The sequence below is a fragment of the Magnolia sinica genome, chromosome 10 (genome assembly GCF_029962835.1).
Source record: "Magnolia sinica isolate HGM2019 chromosome 10, MsV1, whole genome shotgun sequence".
Taxonomy (NCBI): domain Eukaryota; kingdom Viridiplantae; phylum Streptophyta; class Magnoliopsida; order Magnoliales; family Magnoliaceae; genus Magnolia; species Magnolia sinica.
In genome coordinates, this window is record NC_080582.1 from 81,235,100 (window position 1) to 81,256,706 (window position 21,607).

At 39.6% G+C, this 21,607-nt stretch overlaps 1 pseudogene; it reads right to left on the reverse strand.

Moving 5' to 3' along the window:
* Positions 1-16,053: 16,053 nt before the first annotated feature.
* Positions 16,054-20,415, reverse strand: LOC131217639 (alpha-galactosidase 1-like; annotated as a pseudogene).
* Between the last annotated feature and the right edge of the window lie 1,192 nt (positions 20,416-21,607).

Here is a 21,607-nt window from a genome sequence, read left to right on the forward strand (position 1 = left end):
GGATTAGCCTGATTCTTGGGCTAGGGCATCAATATAGTGTTGCCAATTCTAGAGGTCTTCGCCAGGGAGACCCCCTGTCTCCTTTTCTCTTCTTAGTCGTGGGAGAAGCCCTGTCTAGGATGTTGTTGAAAGGCATAGAGAGCGGCATTATCAGTGGCTGCCATATCAGCGGGATGGATCCTATATCCCACGTGCAGTATGCGGACGACACTCTTCTTTTCTGCGAAGCTAACCAGGAGAAGGCCAGTAATCTTCGGACCATCATCCGCTGTTTTGAAGCAGTTTCGGGCCTCAGAATCAATCTAGCCAAGTCCACGATTTTTGGTGTTCACATGGGTGAGGAGGAGATCGCCGAAATTGCAGCTATATTCAATTGTGCGACTGGGTCCCTTCCTACCACGTTCGTTGGTCTTCCCCTTGCCGTGGGTAAGCCTCCTAAATTCATGTGGGATAGAGTCATAGACAGATTTGAGAAGCACCTTGCTTCCTGGAATGCAAGTACCTTTCTATAGGGGGCTGGCTCACAATGATTAAAGCAGTTCTGTCTAGTTTTCCTCTCTATCATATGTCATTATTCAAATGCCCTCAACTCATTATTGACAGGCTTGAAAGGGTTAGAAGGGATTTACTGTGGTTTGGCAAGGGAGACAAGAAGAACTTTCATTTGGTAGATTGGAAAACCGTGTGCTTGCATACTAGAGATGGTGGGGTAGGCGTCAGAAATTTGAAGTTAATGAACAGGGCTCTTCTCGGTAAATGGACATGGAGACTTGGGATAGAACCTGCTTCTCTATGGAACTGTTTGGTCAAATGCAAATATGGTAAGTTTGTCGGAGGTGTAAACAGTGAAAAAACAGAGAGGAGCTGAAAGATTTTCTGTATTTGAGACAACACAAAGGGGTTGAATATATAGAGATTACAGTCATCTATACAAGGAAAATAATAAAATCAGAATCCTCTACCTATGGAAACGAACTATACAAGGTATACTAGCTATATAAGGTATACAAGGCATGTGAGCCTATCTAACATCTCCCCTCAAACTAATGTTGGTCATTGACAAGTAATAGTTTGCCAACTAGAAATGAGTGACGTGCAGAAGTAAGGGACTTGGTGAGAATGTCGGCAATCTGATCATGGGATGCAACATGTGGAAAAGAAATGAGCCCAGACTGAAATTTCTCGCGGCTGAAGTGATAGTCAACTTCAATATGCTTCGTCCGTTCATGAAAAACCGGGTTAGAGGCAATCTGAATGACACTTAGATTATCGACATGGAGTGTAGTAGGATTTTGCAGAGGAATGCCCAAGTCGGAAAGAAGTCCACATAACCAGACAAGTGTTGTTTTATTTAAACCAACTTGATTTAAATGATTTTAAACTCGCAAGTATACGAATCAGATGTAGATATGGTACGTATTACGAGATCGTTCCCACGAGGACTGGTTGTCACAATTCAAAATTAAAGACTCTTCTTAACTAATCCAACAAATATTTGAGATAGTAATTGAGTAAACTAAATAAAAATCAATGGAAAAATAACCAAGAGCAATAAGGAAAATTCAATCAAGGAGAAGACAAGGACTTTCGAATCCACCCCTAGTTATCATAAACCTTGTTCTACCTGTTGATTCACCCTAATTCAGATTGATATCAAAAATAAATAAAGCGCACTCTATGTCCTTGGTCGGGTACACAGAATGTATAATTCCTTAAAGCATATGGATCACATCTTTCCATCCATGGTCAGGCATGGAGAGATGTAGATTCCTGTTTCTTCCTCTATAGGAACCTGTTCATGGTCAGACACAAGCACCTAGAATAATATTCTAAACAATATCCATAACTAGATTTTGGTTAAACTCATAGCATGGAGAAGTACGGAAATTCCAGTCAAGTACACCAGAGAAAGAAACAAATCAATTAAATCAACATGAAATCAACACATAACAAGGGTTATTCAAATTAGGGGCTTCATCTCAGCCCTAGCTAGAAGATTAGCAATCCATGAATTCAAATAAAAAGAAAGAAAAATAAAATTGATACAAGGAAAACATCCCTCTCTCTTTTCTTCTCTTTTCTTCTCTCTGGATCTGTTCCCTGGCTCTCCTCTTCTCTTTTCTACGTTTTGCATCCCTTTTTGTAGCTGCTGGAGTGGCTGGAATGGAGAAAATCGGGTTTGGAAAGCTGTCGTATGCGCAGCGAAAGCCCTTTTCGCAGCAAACTTCTGTATCTGCAAAAGTCCCTCATTCTTTGTACTTTATCCGTAAAATCAACGTCTCCTGGGACGTTTTTGGCTGTTCTACATGATGGACGGATCAGATCTTCCATCTGATCGAAGATGGTGGGCCACAACCGCCCGGAAGTCGGCTTTTCGCGGACGTGCGTAAGCCTTCGCACGTCCAGCGCTGTGATGTTCGGTGGGCCCCACATAAGCGTTTTCGGGGAAATCCACCCAGTCCATTGGATGCACGACGAAATTTCGGTCAGATATGGATGGTTTTGAACATCCATTGACGCGACCCATAGAAGAAATTACAATAAAATCAATTTTGAACGTCACAGGACAGTCCACTTGTGACCTCTGTATCTCACACGTGTGCACGTATGGGCACAAACTGTAAACATGATTTTGTAGCTCTTGAACCCGTCTACATGATGAACGGCTTGGATCAGACGAACGTGTTACCGGTGGGGCCCACAGCGGTCCGTAAAAACGGACTTTCCGTCCGTTACACGCGCCAGAAACGGCAACTGCCGTTTTGAAAAAGAAAGTCGCCGCCAGCTGACCGACTTAGGTCCGTTCGGTGCCCGGGCAGTGCACATGTGCACTATGTACACACGTTATACATATGGGGTCCACTGTGATTCTTTAGAGAAATCCAATCCATCCATCCTGTTTCTCACCTTATTTAAACCGTCTGGGTCAATTTTGAAGTATATCCAGATTGTAGGTGGGCCTAAAATTGAAGATTAATGGGCTGATCTATCCGTTGGCCCACTTCTCGAGATATCCAATGGTTGAAATTTAATATGTACGGTTTATTTATGGCCTCCAGGCCATATATGGAGTTTCGAGTCAATCGGATGGCGGAAACCAAGTGATCTTGCATTCTGGACCATTTTCGGGCCTTTTTAATGTGAACGGCTTGATTTCCTCAGGTCCCTGACATGTAAATTCTTCAGTATTAGTTCCCTTGAGTGCGTCCCTTGCTCTGGTGACTTCGGAGTGTCAAATTCATGCTTGTAGTACTCTTTTTCCATCAACGCTCCTGATTTCATCCTGCAACAAAAATATAATTAAAATACTCCGTTAAACATTATCATGTACGTAAAATTAGGTAATAATTGGGGTCTGATATGTAATATTTGACCCTCATCAACAAGCTCACTACATGTAGCGGACATCACCTGATACTCGGCTTCTGTGCTCGATTTAGAAACAGTGGCCTGCTTCTTACACTTCCAAGAGGAGAGAAGTGCCGAGAAAAACACAATAGCCAGTGGTAGATCTTCGTGTGAGAGCGCAACTGGCCCAATCAGCATCCGAATAAGCACGAAGGTTCAGAGTCGCCGTGGATGAGAAGAATAGTGATCGATCTAGAGTTCCACGTAGGTACCGTAAGATGCACAACACCGCAGTTATATGAAGAGTCCGAGGAGCAGAAACAAACTGACTGACGACTCGGACAGCGTAGGCAATATTAGGGCGACTCATAATTAAGTAAATCAGATTTCCAACCAAACAGCGGTATAAGTCGGGTTGTGCAAGGAGATCACTATCGTCACAGCCATATCGAACATTAAGTTCTAAGGGAGTCTGAACTGTTTTCTGATCCGTCAATGATGCCAAGGCGAGAAGATCCTTGGTATATTTAGATTGGCTGACCAGGATCCCACGTTTAGAACGTGAAATTTCAAGCCCAAGAAAGTATGTTAGATGGCTGAGGTCTTTCATCTTGAAGGATGATTGCAGAACTTCCTTTAAACCCGAGATGCCAGTAGCATCACTACCAATCAGAACTAGGTCATCAACATAGACGAGAACAATGACAATTCCGCGAGCAGTGGTGCGCAAAAATAAGGATAGGTCATGACTACTTTGAGTAAAGCCAGCACCTGTAACAACATCGTGAAAGCGTTGAAACCATGCCGAAGTGCCTGTTTGAGGCCATACAGGGCTTTCTTTGGGCGACATACCTTATTATCAGGGATTAAAGAGCCAGGAGGAGATTTCAAATATACTATTTCTTGGAGGTCTCCATGAAGAAAAGCATTTTCCACATCCATCTAAGCAAGTGGCCAAGAGCGAACGAAAGATATTGCCAGAAGAGTACGAACAGTTTTCATCTTAGCTGCGGGAGCAAATGTCTCATCATAATCAATTCCATATTCCTGTTTGTATCCCTGAGTGACAAGCCGAACCTTGTATCGATCCAATGATCCATCAGACTTGAGCTTGACAGAATAAATCCATTTGCTACCAATTAGTTGTTGGGTCGAGTGACGATGTCCCACGTATGATTATCATCTAATGTCGCAAGTTCTTCTGCCATAGCCTTCTTCCAACAATCATAAGTGGCTGCCTGAGTGTATGAAGTAGGAATAGAGATAGTATCCAGAGTAGCATTCATGACAGATATAGAGCATATCAAGCAATCAGGCTCTCGATGTACACGAGCGAAATGATGTATCGAGGTAGGTTCAGGATCTGCAACAGGTACAGCAGGTTTGGGTTGAGTAATATGTGGTGGATCTGTACGTGGTCAACGCGAGTAAACCTGCAACGGACGAGGGAGAGTACTCGAGGTAAAAAGAATATAAGGAAAGGTGGTTAGACCAAGAGAGTTTGGGGCGTGCGGAGGAGGAAGAGATGAATGAAAGGCAATATGTTCAAGAAAAACAACATGTCATGAAACTCGAACACGACGAGAAACTAGATCATAACATCGAAAACCCTTCTGAGTTTCTCCAAATTATAAGTATACACATTTGATCGATTTTGGAGATAGTTTGTTACGCTCACGTGAAGCCAGGTGAACATAACAGACACAACCAGAAACACGAAATGTGAAATATGCAGGAGGTAAGCCGGTGAGAACAAAGTATGGAGATTTACTGTTCAAAACGTTGGTTGGCATCCGGTTAATCAAGTAGACTGAATGTAACATTGCTTCCGCTTAGAAAGAATAAGGAACACTCATAGCTGTTATCAGAGTGTTGGCATTTTCAACAATATGACGATTTTTCCGTTCAGCCGCCTTATTATGTTGTGGAGTATCAGAACAGGTGGTCTGATGAATAATCCCATGACCCTGAAGAAATGTACAAAAATCTGTTGAAAGATATTCCCCCCCTGAGTCAGAGCGGAGAGTTTAAACTGGAACCTGAAATTGAATCTCCACCATAGAGTGAAATATCTTGAATTTTTCAAAAACCTGTGACTTCGAGTGCAGAAAGTAAAGCCAGGTGTAACGTGTGAAATCATCAATGAATATAACATAGTATCGTAACCCAGAGATACATAATTGGTGAAGGACCCTAGACATCCGTATGCACTAGTTCAAACATAAAAGATGATTTTATAGTACTTAAAGGAAAATGATTACACTTACTTTTTGAAAGGCAACAAGATGAACAAGAATAATCCAAATCTTTTTTATTAAAAGAAACGTTTCCTAACATGCCAGAAGAAAATAACGGAATTAACCGATCGGAATGTGGATGACCCAAGCAAAAGTGTCACAGTTTCCACAATTTATTTGCCAAACAAATATCTGATGAAGATGGAGAAAAGAAACAACGAGCCGGAGTGACAGATGGATCAAAGTCCAGCACATACAGACGACCATGCCACCTACCCATCCCAAGTACCTTTCTCGTTGCCAGATATTGCACAAAACAACGATTGGAAAGAAATATGACTAAGCAGTTATTGAATGTGAGTTGACCAACTGAAATTAAATTGGAGGAGAGGTTAGGGACATGAAACACATCACGAAGGGTGAACTGGCGATGGGCAAAAGGAGAGAAAGTAAATGATCCAACGGACTGAATGGGTAGTCTAATGCCATCCGTAGTAGAAATAGCCTAATTTCTGGTGTAGGGACGAATTTTACGAAGATGAGATACAACACCAGTCAAATGATTGGAAGCACCTGAATCGAAGAACCATGTAGAAGATGGGGATATACCTGACATACCAGCCGTAGAAAGGGCCTAAACGATTTGCTGGAGCATCGCAGGAGTCAAAGGTGATGAAAGACCTTCAGCAAAAACAGTAGATGCAATATCAGTAACAGACTCCTCGGAAGAAATAGTGGCAGCAGTAGCAGAAAGAGCACGACCACGACCACCACGTCCACGGCCAAAAGAAGATGCATAGGCACGTGTACAACAGTCCTGAATACCATGATCAGTCCGTCGACAATAAGCGCACCATTCTTTGCATTGAGCGACAACATGACCCACCTTGTTGCAGTCGCGACAAGTCAAAGGAGTGGAACCACGGGTTAGTGTAGTGGTGGACACAGCAAGCACCATATCAGATGATCCCGGAGTTGAGGAAGGAAGAGAGAGAACTTTCAGTCGTTGTTCCTCAGCCAATAAATCATTAATAACCGAATTTAATGAAGGAGTAGGCTATGGTTCAAGAGAGCAGCCCGGCAATGTTTTAAATTCCGAACGCAGCTTCATAAGAAACTGTCGAATTTGCGCACTCTCGCGCATCGTTTGAAATATCTTAAAGTAATTAGGAAATGTTGGATCCATCATAGCCATCTTTGTCCAAATTGTGACAATTTTGGAGTAAAATGATTGAATACTGTCGTCACCCTGAGTAAGGTTAACGAGATCCTGTTCCAGGCGGTATAATCGGGCCGCATTACTCTGTTGATAAATTGTCTGGAGATGCTCCCACATTGCCGTAGCAGTGCGATGAGGTGTGAGGCCAACAGCAATGGACCGATCGACCGAATCGAGAATCCAGGTAATAATCCGTCCATTGTTCATTTCCCAATCAGCTAATTTGTCGGTATCTGTAGAAGTGGGGATAGTAACAGATCCATCAAATAGTCTCCACAAACCACGAACCTTGAGGAAGTTCTGAAAATGGATAGCCCATAGAGAATAGTTGGTACCATCAAAACTACAACGTAGGGCCTCTGTACGTGATGAGTCCTTGTCCATTGATCTGAAGTAATGTAAAGCATACAAAGAGTCGCAGCAGAAGAAGGTTTTAAATGTACCTTGCAGCAGGAGATACCCAAAGGATTGCAGTTTCTGGATCTGGCGTAATAGCAACAGCAACAGGGGTCACTGGATCTGGAAAATCTAGATCTGGAACAGCAGCGGGGGTTCCTGAATCTGGAACGAAGTTCGGCAACAACAACAGATCGAAGAGCAGAGGGGCATGCAGTAGGGGTGGTCGGAGGAGCAGGGGCGACATTGGAGGGGTGGTCGGACGACGTTGTTGGAGTGGTTGGACAAGCAGGTGCGGTTGGATGACGCTGTAGAGGTAGTCGGACAACGCAATAGGGGTGGCCGGATGACGCAGGGGCGGTCGGACGAGTAGGGATGATGGCCGAACGCAGTAGGGATCGGGACCGGACGCAGTAGAGATGGTGGCCGGATGTAGGGATGGTCGAATCTGATAGGTGATGCCGGTTTTGGATCAGTGAAGCTCTGATACCATGTAAACAGTGAAAAAACAGAAAGGAGCTGAAAGATTTTCTTTATTTGAGACAACCCAAAGGAGTTGAATATATAGAGATTACAGTCATCTATACAAGGAAAATAATAAAATCAGAATCCTCTACCTATAAAAACGAACTATACAAGGTATACTAGCTATATAAGGTATACAAGGCATGTGAGCCTGTCTAACAGGAGGTTGGTGGACTGGAAAATCCTCCGCCTACAAAGCTTCAGCGATCTGGAAGGGCGTGCTTGAAATGAAGCAGGAGGTGGTTCTCGGTTGGCAATGGCGAGAACATTTCATTCTGGAACCACGTGTGGATTGGAATTGCCCCACTTAAAGATTCTTGTCCGTCCATTTTTAGGCTAGCCCCTAATCGAAACATCTCGGTGGCAGATTCTACTTTGGTCTCCGGCTCCAACGTCACGTGGAATATTCGCTGCTGCAGAAACCTCCACGATTGCGAGATAGAGCAATTAATGGGGCTCCTCTCCCTAATCAGCAGCCCCCCTACTGATCATCAGACCCTCGACAGTCCGATTTGGTCTCCTGACAAGAAGGGCATGTTCACGGTGAAGTCTCTTTACAGTCTCCTATATAGGATTTCAGTTCTTCCCTCAGGTTTTAGGTCGGACTATCTATGTAAGGTCAGAATTCCCCCCAAGTTCGTAGTTTTCAGTTGGCTGGTTAGCATCAGAAACGTGTTGATAGTTGATAATCTGCGGAAAAGAGGTATGTGCATCCCCAACATTTGTCTTTGCTGCATGGAAGACGCGGAATCAGTCAATCACCTCTTCATTCACTATCCGCTCACCCAGCAGATCTAGCTGGCTGTCTTTTCCTGATTTAATACTTCATGGGTTCACCCCTTCTCTTCGGATTCCCTGGTTGCTTCTTGGCAAGGAACATAATTTGGTACGCAAGGTAACGTCCTTTGGAGAATGGCCTTAGTAGCTGTGTGGTGGATGGTTTGGGAAGAAAGGAATGGGAGGTGTTTCAAAGGGGAATCCCATGCAGTGGGCCATCTGATCAAGAGGGTTCATTTTCTTGTCGTTGAATGGGCCGCCGTAGTGTTGCCTAGCAGTTAGTGTAATTCCCTGTTTTTCCTGTGTTCGTAGGTGGCCTAGCTTGTTAACTCAACGGGCTGTGTTCCCCTTTTTTGCTTTTTTCTCTTTTTGCTTTGTCTCCCCGTCGTTTTATATAATATATTGTCACTTTTCAAATATATATATATATATATATATATATATATATATATATATATATATATATATATATATATATATATATCTCTGATGGATGGATTCAACCTTAGAATTATCATGCCATGATGAAGCATGTGTGGTGGGTAGATGAGATTTAATGCACACACGCGTGGGCTTAGCAAAGCTCATGAGCTGGTATAATAATTTTGAATACAACAAAGAAAAAAAAATCAAAATCAAATTCAACAAAACAAATTGGAGCAACCGATGTTCATTTTCTTTACAAGAATCAATTCCACGGCATTATACCATTTATATGACAATGGGTTCTTGCTAGGACCCTACCACATTAAAACGATAAGAAAAAAAAAATCACATTCCATGGAGAAGAACCCAATATACAAAAATGTTAATGCTGCATGTTTAAGAATGTTTTCATGTCCACAGAAAGACTAGAAGGGCTGTTGTTTTCCCATTCAAATTAATAACATTTACCCAAAACATATATTCATTTGGAGAGGAAATACTGAGTAAGCAGCGCAAAACCATCCATTCTGGCTGAAAATCAAAATTCATTCCACTGGCAATTTGCGGCATGTCCAAACATACAAATACTAAACTTTTTAAATATGTGGATCTCAAACTGCTTACCTCATACTTGATTTTGGAAATACCAGGAAAGAATTCCGCTTCCCATTCATCCAAACCACCGTCCTTGCACTCTGCAGCAACATTAGCGGGAAAGTCGACAGACTGCCCACAATCTGCATTCAAGGAAAATTAGGCAACTATTCCAATGAAGTGAAATGGAGAGAGTAGACTTACAACTGCAAACAACATCAAATCCTAGCAGAGAGAAATGACAAGATAGCCTTCATTTTTCTACCTCATACAAAAGTCCTCTGCAATCCAAAAAAGTGATAATAATAAATAAAGGAATCATCATAACAAGCACTATTGGATTGAGTTGCAATTATTGATCTAACCAAAATGGAAATGATCAAATTGCAGTTGAACCAAATGGCTATAACTTTCGAGTTTGAATTGAAAGGAAAGTAACGGCGATTTTCTGACTCATCCTCATTTGAAAAATGAGGACACGTTATTACCATTGGGCATTTTCTCTTGTTCGAACTGACTGCTGCAATTCAAAGCACCTATATGCATTCAATTAACTGAAATATGTTGCGCTGTCATCAATTTAGATGGTTTTAGTGATCTGAACCATTGGTCCGCTAGGCCTGGAGTATGCACTGAAAATACTCTTGGTAGGATGATCCTAACTGAAAGATTGCAGCCTACAAATAGACAGTTGAAAAGAGAAAACGGGACACATTCAAACGAAGGCCAAATACCGGAGGCTAGGATGTTCCAATATGGGACGATTTTGGGGCATAGTCCATCCATGGTGGGATGCAACAGACCAATGGTCTGGATTATCGAATGATGGGCACTACTTGTCAGAACTGAAACTTGTTATATTGTGCAAAGCCTCTGGTCAAGGATCCTATAACTCCTGTTAGATAATTCCATTTTGGAAGTAATCATTCCAATTTCTAGAGAATACACATTAAAAAAAAAAAAAAAAAGAATTAACAGAAAAGAAGGGTCCATGATCAAGACAAAATATGCCATGACTGAGAAATCACAAGTCCTAGTTTTCTAGGGTACTGACTTAAAAAGCAAAATTCCAATTCTTTGAGGATATCCATCATAAAGAACTTGTGAGAAGACCAAGAATAGATGAGAACTAGTACAACTACCAATCATCAAGCAACATTATTGTAATCTAAAATTCTCTTCTTATAAGACAGTGCTCATCAAGAAACCAAAGAAGAAACTTTGAGGATACCCATTATCATCGAGCTGCCAAAAACAACAGTCAGAACTGCTTTTGACTAAAAATCATCACCCTAACCAGAAACTCAAAATTCCTATTTCTTTGGTCTTCTTGTCTTCTACTCTAACAACACCCAAAAAAAATCCAAAAAAATATAATCAAATTTCCACATTTTAAGAATACCCATCTTCAATTTCAACAAAAAAAAAAGGACATACAAAACCACCATCAAAAGCAGCGAATACAAAAATAATAATAAAAATAAATAAATAAATAATGGCCATGAAATCAAAACCTCAACATATTCTAGTTCCAAGAGACAATCCAGTGCTCTTAGAGCACTGTAAGTTATATACTTATATTACTCCTAGTTGCATGCAGATCTAAACATACCAATGGATTGATCTGGACTGTCCATTGCTTCCATCGCATATTTCAAGGGCCACCATGGAAAATCGCACCAACCGGACGATTCCAACCATCCGATCAATAAACTATAAAATCCACTGGCCAGATTATTTATATAAAAATAGGCCCTCTAGTAAATTTGAACCATCTATTTGGCAATGGTGAACTAGACATATAGTACTGAAGAATCACTTCCATTAGGAAATCCTAACCATCCAATTCCATGACATGGGAAATGGACAGCTTTAACAAAGAAGCCTAACTTCTTGACATGACCGATCATTCAATTGGCATTATGTTTTGCATGGTAGCCCATGAAACGTGTGATGGACATAATGGAAAGTCTGGATTGGTCGATTGTACTGTCCAGGTGTTCCCATCCAACGTGGAAGCACCATAACTTGTAGTGCTGTGAGCGCACTGGATTCATTTCTCTCTATTTCCTTATCAATCAAATGCGCCCGCCCCGCACCGCCCGCCCCCCCCAAAAAAAAATAAAATAAAATAAAAAAACCCAATTCAAGAAACACAACTTCCAAAAATAACAACATGCCAATTCCATCAGAAACAACAAAAAATCAGCTAAGGGCCTGTTTGGATGGCTGTAAGTTGGCTAAAATGTAAGTGACTTAAGGTAAGTCACTTACAGGTTGTGTTTGGGGGAGAAAGTTCACCTGTAAGTAACTTACAGGCAAATCTACCAAAAAACTGCAGGGGGATGGGGGTGAGAAGTCACTTCCCTGCAAGTCACTTTTAAAATTCCAACAGAAAGAAAAGAGCTTTGAAGATATGAAGAACATGTATCTTTTATAAAATCAAAAGTAGAGAAAACCCACATACAAAAACCATGAATAATTAAAAAGATTGGAAGATTTGAAAAGAAAAGAGAGAGGGATTACTTAATTTACCGGAAGAAACAGAGTAAGTAGCTGTGCATTCGATGACTGAGAAGGCTTTGGAAAACCAAGATGGCTGCGGCAACAGGTTGTACTTGTTCTGTTTTAAGAGAAATGCTCCAGTGCTCTTTCAGTGCATTTAAAAGTTGTAGTGCTCCTATTTTCGTCAGTTCACTTGAATAGTCTAATTGATAGATCTGAACCGTCTATTAAGCTGAAAATCCATTTTTATGGCTTACATACAAAAATCATAGTGATCATACCATCCAATTCGTTCTTGTTTTGGCCTTATTTTTTATATCCTACATTTTTTTTAAAGGTGTGGATAGCCCGGTTACGATGGACGCGGTTTGGCTGTTGGTACAACACCAGCCAGCTAGCTGATCTAGTCTCGGTGGGCGCCACCATGATGTATGTACGTGTTTTATCCTTTTGTCATCATTTTAGGGCATTTGCCCAAAATTAAGGTAGATCCAAAGCTTAGGTAGACCACACTAAAGAAAATGGGGGCGATTTCGAAACTACGTTGGATTGAAATTTGAAATCTTAATGAAAGATATTTGAAATACTATCGATTCTAAATCCCTCTCAAGAATATATTCTCAAGTAAGCCGTGGATTCTCCATTCACTCCAATGCACAGCTTTAGACATTTTCTTTTTTAATATACAAACATTCCAATGGGGTCCACATATTTGACCAGACCCACTATTATAGTGGTCCAGCTAAAAAGACTTCACAAGTAGAACTGTCATTTAGGGACCGTTTGAATGTCACAGAATAAGTTATTTTTTCTACCTATAACGATAGATAAGTGACTTATTTCAGATAAATAAGTTTGGTTCTTGATTTGTTATAACCTTTTTATTTAAAAGTTCTTAATTACTTCAGTTAATTTTTTTAACTTTTTAAATTTTTGATAATTTGCTAAGGAAATGCACAATGAAATACAAAATAAAGAAGTATATTGTTTGTCAAATATACTTATGTTCTTTATAAGTAGAAACTAAAATAAGTTATTTGTGGAATAAGTTGCATGTGAGCTCTACATGCAATGGGAGTTAGCCAAGAATAAGGTGGTCAGGTTTTAGGATTGGTGGACTCTGTCTAATCAAGGTTAGGTTAGATCTTTTTGGAGCTGGGTCTTAATTTTTTGGGCTAGGAGTATGGTATTCAAAATCAATTACATAGGTGGTAGACTCTCAGGAGTTTCAACACCCGGGCAAGGATTCGAGTATCCATAGGTAGTGAAATTCCACTAGTGTGCATGAGTGTGTGGGGGTGTGTGTGCGTGTGTAAAAAGAAAAACAAAAAAAAATCAATTACATAATAACCATATAGTAATAGCAATAACCATTATGTGTTATAAGCCGATATGACCTTAGCAGTCATTATAGAAAAATCCATAGCGCCCTGTAACAACCTATAATAACTTAGAATTTTTTTTTTTTTTTTTTTGAAATAATCATAATGGTCATTATGGCTCATATCGTAATAGTAATGACAATGGCCACTACGAGCACTGTAACCATTATGGAACACGTTAGCTTAAAGCTAGATCTGATTGTATTTCATGTAGTCATCAAGTATTCATAGTCTCTTTGGACCTTGGTAATTAGTGGGGTTTGGTCATGCCCAAATATGGGTAATCACATGATCAACCCACTTGAACCAATGGACTAGATCTCGCACACATGTGGCTAGTTTGACACTCAAAAGATGTGGCTTGGCAAACATTATTCCACTGTCAAATAGTTAATACTTATGTACTTAAAGTATTTAATATTACCATTAAAATTAAATAGACCTGATTTTAGTCGGCTCCAAGATGGTGGGTTTAGATGTCACCAATTACTAAATGGGTCTGCGAAATTAGACCTGGACGGTTAAAATCGAGTTGGGTCCATCTGGTATCCATTAACAACCCTGGTCCATTAAGCTCACCGACTGTAAAGATCGGGCCTATTTATTATGTTGTAAATGTATAGGCTGGGCTTGGGCTTATCTTGGGCTATATCTATGAGCCCATTGACCTGGCTTGGCCCATTTGAAATTTGAAGGGCATTTTTGTCATATATCATGCATGATGTGGACACTCAATGAACGGTCCAGATCTTTCACAAAAGATGTGGCTTGGCAAACTACTCTTCCAGTGGGCCATGGCATGATATACAAAGCATGCTAACATACATGAGTGGGCCATGAGTGCCAGAAAATGCAATTAATGGCTAACCAGGGTACGGTCCCTTCAGCTGGCCCAAAATTATGCTGGTCTACTAATCCGGTGGGTGTGCTCAATGTGGACCATTCATCGATCTCTTTTTAAGAATTTCATTTCCGTATAAATTTGGGCCACTAGCTAAGTGGGCCCACCTGATCTTCGGACCGTGGAGTATGCAGGATCGCAGCGACGGGTGTACATCGGCTGGGTTCATATTGGGATGGTGTCAGCTCACGTTTGATCCATTACATAAGTGGACATGATTTGGGCCCATTAGCTAGTGGCCGAAAATGAACCACTTAAAATCCATCAAGCCCAAAGCAGGCTGGCCGGACCCGGCAACTTGGACTGACTCGTTTGGTTCTGAGTCGAGTTGGAGCTGAATCGACCAGACTTGCCTGAGTTGGAGATGACTGTTGGTATTGAACCTGATAGAGTCCGGCAGAATCTGAGACGACTCGAGTCATAAAACCACGGGCTGCACCGACCTGGCATGACCCATTTACTTAAATGGGCCATTTTTCTAGCCTGAGCCCGACCTACTACCCATTTAGCTTGGCCCAAGATGGCAAATGGGTCACATGTAATCTAGTTGGTGGGGCCCACCTAGATCTAAGTAACTGTGATCTGGGATCGATCATCGTATGCTGTTTGCTGCAATCTTAGCGGAATGTGACAGCTAATCCAATGCTTGCCTGAAAATCCAGGCCACCCAAACCGTCAAATCTTCATTCTTCTACAGCAGAGACTGAAATCTGGCTGATCATAGCCGTCCAACCAATTGCAGTTAAATAGAAAATTGTCGATAATCAAAACTGTAGATGGCCCACTGGAGTCAAGTAAGCTGGGATCTGTCCAGGCCCACCTGGCCCATCTAAGGTTGGCACAGATCAAATAAAACATCAGGCCAGGCAGATGATTGGGCGTTCAACAAAAAGCAGCCCACGCCCGGCCCATTTCCTCAAGGGGTGACAGATCTCAGGCCTTGATGGAATAGGGCCCTTTCATCAACCATAGTTCAAAGGGCTCACCATGTGCCACATATCTGGCCTGATCTTCAGTTGGCCAAGGATCTTTGATGGATGAGATCATCTTGTTGGTTTTTAGGACAATGAGGCCCATCTAACCTTCAAGTGGGCCACTACGTGAATTTGGAGGTTTTGGGGTGATTGTTCATTGTTTTCTATGACGTGGCTCACCCACCCTATTATTGGAACCAATGTGATTTTGTGTGTCCCATGATCATTGTGGAGTGATCCTTAGGGTTGTATATGAGCCAAGCTAGCTCGAAAAGCTCGATCGGCTTGGCTCGATCTAGCTCGACTTGACTCAACTCTAACGAAGACTTGAGGCGAGCCAAGCTTCATATGACCCAGCTCGCTTTGAAAAGAAGTTAGAATTTTTCACCTTGTACTGATGGCTTTTTTTCCTCCACCTTCCATCAATCATTATTATAACTATAAGAGTACATCCAAGTAATTTTTATTCATGGTACATTTAAAGTGATCACTACAAGAAAATGGGTCTTTGGGGGCAACCATTTGTCGGCACTAACTAAACTAGGGCACTCGCAAAGCATCCTTATAAATAGAAAAACAAAAACCCTACGACCCTTTTCTCCCCACCCCCGACTCCCTCTCTCTCTCTCTCTCTCTCTCTCTCTCTCTCTCATGCACAAACCCTAATACCAAGTAGCCCATCGATAATTGAAATGGTCATACATTCGGATCATGCCATGTTTAGTTTTGTTCTTGGTAATGGATGCTCTAGATGATCTCATTTTTTTTACATTTTTCATGGTGGATTGCTCTTGCCATAGCAATTGGAGTTGGATTTTTTGGTAGAGTTTATTAGATCCAGTTCTTTTGAATTAATCTAGTCATATTTATTGTAGATGTTGTGTCATGTGCTTGTTCGATATTCTTCTATATTTATAATCATTTTTCATATTTTTGTTGTGTTTTCTTCTCGTTGTAGCAGGTGAGGCAAGATTTCTGTGAATTAGATTAGATCCCATTCTTGTAGATTGATCTTAAGATCAGATTGTTAAAGATGTTATGGTTGGATTTGTTGAAATTTATCTAAAATTTTAAGTTTATTATAGGATTTTTATTTGCATTTTTCTCATTGTTGAATCTATGGCTAGATTTATGTAAGTTTCATTAGTTATTATGCTCTTAGACTTACATCCAGATTCCTCCAAATTTATGGAAGTTTTAAAAATTTGAAATTAATTTTGGTAGTTTTGTTGATATTTGGTTCTTGTAGTAGCACTAGGGCTATATTTCGTTAATTCATTAAGTTTTGCTCTTATGGTTAGATTCATCAAAGATCCCTTTGGAAGTTTTGAAACTAATTTTCATGTATCTTTATTTTTAGTTTTGTTGTTATTATTATTATTATTTTATTTTTGTTTTGTTCTATCCATGATAGTCAGAGGGTTATATTTTTGCTTTGGATAAATTTTACTTGTCATATTTGCTGAAATGCTTAGGCCTTGTTTGGTAGATGCCAAAAAATGAGTTCATTTTCTTTGAGAGTTCAGCTTGAATTATCTGAGTGTTATATACTTTTTTGTTTTTGTTTTTTTTTTTTGTTTGGCTTATCTACAACAATTGAAATTACCAAAATGTCATGTTTCATAAATTCTACAATGATGCTGTAGAAATGAAGAGTTGAATCATCTACAACACCTATTTTACACCAACAACATGTTGTATATGCTAAATCCACATCGTTATTAGCCTGATAAAAACTTAACCATGCAAAATAGTGAGACCTGCGGTAGATGGTCCACATTCAACTAAAATAAGGTGCTAAGGTTGGTGGCTATGATCTTCCAAATGAAGAATGAGATATGCATCACCATCATAAAATGCATGATATAATCACAACTACACATCCATCCACATCATATAATCAGCAACAAAATCTAATGAATATGTTTTCAATTGGACAAATAATCTAATCGAGTGGCCCATCAAATGGCACTGATCACTAAACTAGGTCCACATGTAGAAAGTGAAAACCTAATTACACCATTTTTATTTTTGTCATCAGCATCTAATTAGTTTCCTATGAATAATGGCATGGATGGGACTTCCTAAGATATCGGAGTCAACACAAACATCTTGCATGCATGCGAAGCAATCATGGGCTCGAATTTGTTCTTGTATGTCTTCTCCAACGTCTCATACTGCATCCATAAATCAACCAGCAGTGATGAGTAGAGATATCTAACACAACTATGATTTAACTAAAATGAGATGAAGTCATTTTGGGGCCTACCAAACAGGCCCCAAGATAAAATTGAAATTACCTTCCAGAGATCTCTCACTTGGACCACCGTGTCTTTTGGGAGACCAATGTCATCCCAATGAGCTGGGATGTCATATGCAAAGAGTGCCCGATTTACAAAAAGGACAGTCATCCTATAGCCCGTCAGGGGTGCAGCCCAAACTTGTAAAAGGAAAGTCACATTTTTTAATGTCTACTTTAAATAGTTCATTCATAGCAGAAGTTATATGTTGTTTGGGGAGGAGACAACGTACCTCACAATCTCCTATCATCCTAACCTTCTTCGCTTGAACGCCAAGAGGATCTACTCAACATCAATTCTACTAATTTTTTATGGATATGTGGAAAAGTCAATAAAAAAGTGAGAGTTGTCTCTCAAAAGGTACGAAAATCTACACCAGTCTATGTAACTAACTTATATACCTTGATTAACATCGATGACCACCTTGTTGCCTAGGATTGCCAATGTTTCGTTACTAGTTCTTCATAGATCGCATCCGATTATAAGGGGAGCCTTAGAAATAGCCCAAATGCTGAAGTGGACTATGTACTCGTCGTTTGTTATCCTTCCATTTCCTATTTCAAGCATGTCTGGATCTAATCAAACAAAACCCAGAAATATAAGTTGATATATAATCATAAAATAAGTAGAAATCATGAATTCCTTAATCGCGTAAGATTCTAACAATTCCAACCACCAGGCCTTGTATACTCTGCATACATTTCATTTGCATCAGCTCTAGAGACCATGCTGTGAAACCAAAGACATTTTAATCAATCATATGCTTCTTATGATTAAGAAAACAAGAGAAAAACAACTCAATGAGGAATTTCAAGAGGTTTTAAACTGTCTCAGTTATCAACAATGTCTATAGTATTCCTCCAACTTTATCGCCCCACAGAGCCGGGTGCATATCCCCCTAATCAATAGATGAAAACAGATGAAAAACAGAAGCGGAGAAGAAATTTAAAAGAGGTGTGACATCGTTACAGTAATAAAGAATTACCATTCGCAGGGAGAATAAAAGATTGGACGGCCTGTCTTCATTAGTGCTCGTGTCATTTTAAGATATTTATTCCAAGAGTAAGAAGTAAATTTCATAGTTTAAAATAAAAAAAAGCTCCTCAAAATTAAAACTGAAAGTGAGTATAGTATGCTTACCGAACTATCGGCTTAGTACTAGCAAAGAAGCAATTATCATATTTTAAATAATCAATTCCCTACAAAGTAGTTCATAAAATTGTTCAATTAGTTTCGATTTTCTTGATTTTAATTACTAGAAACGGATGACCTTTATGAGAAGTTTAAAAGATATTCATGTTTTCAAATTGTAATACAATTGGAGAATAATGCTACAAATAAACTTCAACCTAATATTCATATCCATGAAGCAAAGGTCATGGCATCTCTCTCTTCATAACCAAGTGACCCTGGTTAAGTTTGGTTACATGTCTTATACCTGAAAGTTTTGATCCATTACGAAGAGCAATAAACATCTTAGTCATTTCTACCTCTTTTGAAGAATCAATAGATTTATTAAATGCCTAAGCGGAGGAGATTTGAAATTCATGGATATAAAAAACCCTTACTCTAAATCCCTGATCTCAAACAGCGTTTAAGGAAATAAACCATTAAGGATCGGGACGCAGATACATGGTTTTAAAAGGTATAAATATCTATTAGTGTCACCACATCCTCTGTTAACATTAAGTAGAAAAAAATGTAATGCGCTTACCCTGCAGATGAATAGATTCCAAGCTTAAGCCCCTTGCTATGTACATAATCTGCAAGAGCCTTAATACCTGATGGAAACGTCGATTTTCTAGCAACAAAATTACCCTAAATTTTCGATTGGACAGTATCTTTAGAACATGTAACCAAAGAACTAAGAGATTTGAACACAAATTTTTAAAATGAAAAAAACAAGCCTCTGAGTGACAATTCAATTCAGCCCAACAATCATCTGATAAAGGAAGAAATTATAGACTTGTTAACCATTGTTTAACATTAATGCAAGTAGTTTTTGCTAATAAAAAATAAAAATTATGTTACAAGAACAGGATACCTAAATTAACATATTGATATCCAAGCTTGGAAAGCCCAGTTGATACCAAAGCATCGGCTGTGTTACAATGGAAAATAGCAGCAATTTATTAAATTAATAAAAGCAGGGAAAGATTTAAAAGTTTTAAATCAAATCTTCAAAGCTCCAATCAAATAGATTTAGTTCACCAGTTTCTCTAACTATTGTCTCATTAATACTGCACCAGAAGTGATTCCAACTATGCCACCTGGAAAAGAAAAATGATTATAGTTACAATGATGGAAGGGATTTATTTAAAATGGTAAGAACATATTTCATTTATAACTTCTACTTTTCTTTTCTTTTTTTTTAAAAAAATCTTTATAACTTCTACTTACTAACTTCAAGATCACTCCACATTGTCCCATGAAGGTGGGACATTAGCATTTCCCATAGTTTTGATTTGTATATTAAAACATTTTTAGATCTTCCAGTTAACCAGACTCGAGTGAAAATAAACAATAACAACAACAATAATATATGTATGAATGGAGAGTAATTTGATACTCTGACTGCATACATGGGTCTGTATATCACAGACTGAGCCATGGCCAGATAGTGGTGGCGGTGTCAGTATTCCGATAATATGAGAGAGAGAGAAAGAGAGAGAGAGAGAGTCTTACCCCATTGGAGGGGTCATGCCAACACCGTTGGTGAGAAGATTCCGTCTGGTATCATTTTCCGAACGTAAGAATCTAGAAGCGGAAACGGAAAAGGAGATGATGAGAAGTAGAGAGACAAGGAGTTGAAAAGCTAAGTATCCCTTCATCTTTCTTTCTACTAATTCTAAGCAACTTTTTACTCCTATCGTCCCTACTTCTTCACTGAGACTTCACTGCATTTATAGAGGAAGGAAAGGAGAAGGGATTGATTCAGCAAGTAGATCTCTGCCGAGTTTGTTGAGTGTCATCGCTTCTCAGGGGTCCACGTCATTTCCAGTGACTCCATCTTACTTTTAACGTGTGAAAGTTTCTTCGCCCATAATGATTTATGTCTTAGATCCATACTGTCCATTAATTTTTACATAACATTCTAGAGCACGAAACTAAAAATAAGGAACATCCAAAGCTTAAGTGGACCACACCACATAAATAAGTGAGGATTGAACAACTAGCGTTGAAACCTTTCTAGAGTCCACCGTAAGGTTTATTCACCATCTAATCTCTTCGTAAGGTCACACAAACCTAGATGAAGGGAAAACTCAAATATCAACTTGATCAAAGCGTTATTTGACTCTAAAAAATTTTCAACAGTAGACATCCAATTCCCATTGTTTCTGTAGTGTGGCCCATTTGAGCGTTGGATCTACATTGTTTTTTGTCTCATTTTAAAAAAATGGTATGAAAAAAATTGGATGAACGGTGTGGATCTAATAAATATATCATGATGGGGCTCACGTAAGTTCCGCATGTCAACCGTTTTGATTTTCTTTCCTCGAGCTTGCACTGAGTAAGCGGATTAGGTCAAATCTCGGCCTCACCCAGGACGTACGATACAGCCCTTACGGTGGTGTCCACCTTAGACGTGTGTATTCTTTATCCACTGTCCATCCGTTTCTTTTTATATCGTTGTAGTTCCTTATCCAAAAAATGAAGAAGATCTAATTATCATGTGAACCATACCATAGGAAACTACATTGATTGATCATTAATGGGCCACAAAAGTTTTGAATCAAGATGATATTTGTCTTTCTTTTTCCCTCCACCCAGGATTATGTGAACTTACAAACAGATTGGATGATAATTAAAAACTAAGGAATCATTGAGCTAAGTTTTAAGAAGTTTTGGATCAATATGGTATTTGTTTCTCCTCTTCTTTCAGGTGTTGTGACCTTAAGAACAGATTACATGGAGAATAAGTGTTATAGTGGGCCTATAAATGTTTTGATAATGAGAATCATTATCTACACTTCTATTTGTGGTATGGTCCACTTAAGCTTTTTATGATTTATTTTGGGGCTC